General features: G+C 31.7%; 1 long non-coding RNA gene across 1 annotated transcript; it reads right to left on the bottom strand.

Moving 5' to 3' along the window:
• Window positions 1-376: 376 nt before the first annotated feature.
• LOC136413835 (uncharacterized) lies at window positions 377-2,454 on the bottom strand. The gene is made up of 5 exons (XR_010752497.1): window positions 2,006-2,454; window positions 1,858-1,947; window positions 1,585-1,794; window positions 1,342-1,501; window positions 377-1,284 (listed from the first exon to the last, which is right to left on the bottom strand). It is a non-coding gene; the product is annotated as an uncharacterized lncRNA (long non-coding RNA).
• Window positions 2,455-2,694: the final 240 nt, after the last annotated feature.

Below are 2,694 nucleotides of genomic sequence, written 5' to 3' on the forward strand. Positions count from 1 at the left end.
ATTCATCAAAAATAAACTGGGGGTAAACCTAATAGAAATCAAGATCACGATATGATTTCCCTCAAAAAGTACATAACGTTTAAAAGACGTCATACAGCAACACATGCAAACGGCTATATCAGACGTCAGTTTATTAACGAAGTCTACACGTCATGTTAAAATTTATAGACGACTTTGGTTAACTTTTAGGGCCCCAAATTGATAGAATTTATCTTTATTCATCTAATTGTTGGGGGTGATAAAATATACCTATTATAACCAATGCTCATCCGAAATTATGTTGGGAAATGAAAATAATAAATAGTATTTGTAATGTAAGACCCTTAATTTACTCAACATTTGTATTTCAATAGTATACAAATGATAAGAACCTCATATCAAAACCAAAAATTATTATGAATTCGTAGTACTACCGTTATGTTTCCAAAATAGTCGTACGTTTTCGTTTTTAGCTACTGAAATACATTCATTTCATTCACTTAACCTATAGCATATTTGTTGCAAAGGCTTAAGAGATGAACTTATAAAACGTTTAAGAATCCCTAAAACGTTTTCCAAAGCAAACGCTATGGAAAAATTTAAGGAGCAAAAGCGTTTGAATTTATCAGCCAAATAACAAAAGCATATGGGTATTAGAAACAGAACTTCAGACCACAATTGAATTCAGAATGCTCTTTAGGTAGGTAGCTCAAAATGAAGAGATAGAACTTTCAAATTATGTACCAAAATGATCTTGAACTCATTCAGTTTGAACTACATCAGTTTCTTCCAATGCACTGTTAGGCCCAAATTCAAAATTAAAGACAGAATTCAACTCATAATCAAGGCATTCAATACCACTTAAGGCCAATATTGAATTTGAAATTATATCTGTTGTTTGAGACTCACGCTTTTAAACTAAATCATTATTGGAGTTCCATACATAATTATCATTGCATTCCCATACAAAAGAAATATTTTGATCACTGAAACCTGATATAACATTACTCAAAATGTTATTATTTGGATTATCTGATTTACTAACTGCTCATTTTTGAGCACCAACATTTTGTACTCTTTCTCTTATATTTTGTCTCATGGGTATTAAAATTAAAAGTTACTCACACATACTCCAATAAAGACTGGATTTTGTTATGGTTAGTAAAAAAAATCACATAGTGCTTCTATACAAATCCTCACTCCCTTTTCTGTTTTTTCTTTTATTACAGGTGTAGTTCAGTCAAGACTTGACAATTTCTTCAATATCTGACAGTAAGGTACCCGCATCTTTACCTTCAATGGATTCTAGAACAACAAAATCTTAAGGTACTTGAAAAGTACACTGAAAATACAAAATTTTACCCACTAGGGCCTTATTCAGTTTTAGGTTATGAAAAGTTATTTTGCAATGTTTTCCATAAAAGCAGAACTGTATGGTGACATTATCCTCGAATAATTCCTTGACAATCCTATGTGCTTTTAATTGAAGACTGTTACCTCGAAAGTTGCTAAGTTGCAAACCCTAGAAGTGATTTGCATATGAATAATTTTGTAAATTTTAAAATAATATACATTTTAAATCTAACAAAAGTGAATGATACATACCAAGTTTTAAAATTGGTTTTCTTCACTACTGAAATACCCCTCTAGTACTGGTAACTTTTGAATATTTCTAAAAGTGATAGGTTGTAAAGCTGGAAGTGCTAGAATACTACTTATAGAGGGTCTGATACTGCTTGCATAATGTCGAACTTGGTTTTCAAGTCTGCTCGATTTCTCAAAAGTAATTTTGTTTTGCTCTTTTAGTTGGTTTAACTAAAACAAAATACACTTAAAAATGTATCCAATACTGTTTAAAATTCTAATATAGATACATACTTAAATTCTTTAAAATTAAAGGAGTCCTATGTCCACTTGTCCTAGAGCTTGTGGCTGTTGGACTTTTAGAGTCCACATTATCTACACGAACTAAAAAAAAGGTGATGGTTAATAAGTATGAAATACAATATGTTCTAGAATTACAAACCTTTAAATACTATTTCTGAAATTTCTACTTTTTCGCCCCGTTTCTCAATTCAAAATTGGGCCCCGTAACGTTTACGGCACGGAATATAGCTATAGTAAATAAGCGTCCAATACATGCGCCATCTGTAAGCTTCAATAACAACTTAGCCCACTACGGCATGACTCTATAGTTTCTTCCAAAAGATGGGAGTTGGAAAGTGCAGTTCAACTATTGCACGGCAGATGACGCCATGCTACGTTTAGTGAAGTTATAAACTTTGTGGAGAATAATTTAGTTATGAAGTACCTACTTATGCATACAAACACATACTTCGATGACAGTAGAATTAATTGCGTTATTCGAATATTCAATTATTCAAGAACTAAACTGATATACTTCCGGAACCAAATTCAATTGTAAAGGTAACGAGTTCAAAATTGTAGTTTTTTAATAGTAAAATGGAGTTTATTCACGAGAATAAGGCTATGGCTTTTAGTAGAAAAATAAAGCTTTACGTAAAATGCAGTCTGAAGTGTTTACAAAGCAGAATAAGCAGTAGTATCATTTTATGCGTAATCAACGTGAAAGATAAATGTGAAAATGTTAGGGACGAGCACAACCTAATATCAATTAAAAGCTTCAATTATTTCATAGCAGATTTTTACCTGAAAATGGATATGTAAACAGGATACACCGCGAGGAATGGCTGG

Source organism: Euwallacea similis, chromosome 15, assembly GCF_039881205.1.
Source record: "Euwallacea similis isolate ESF13 chromosome 15, ESF131.1, whole genome shotgun sequence".
NCBI lineage: Eukaryota > Metazoa > Arthropoda > Insecta > Coleoptera > Curculionidae > Euwallacea > Euwallacea similis.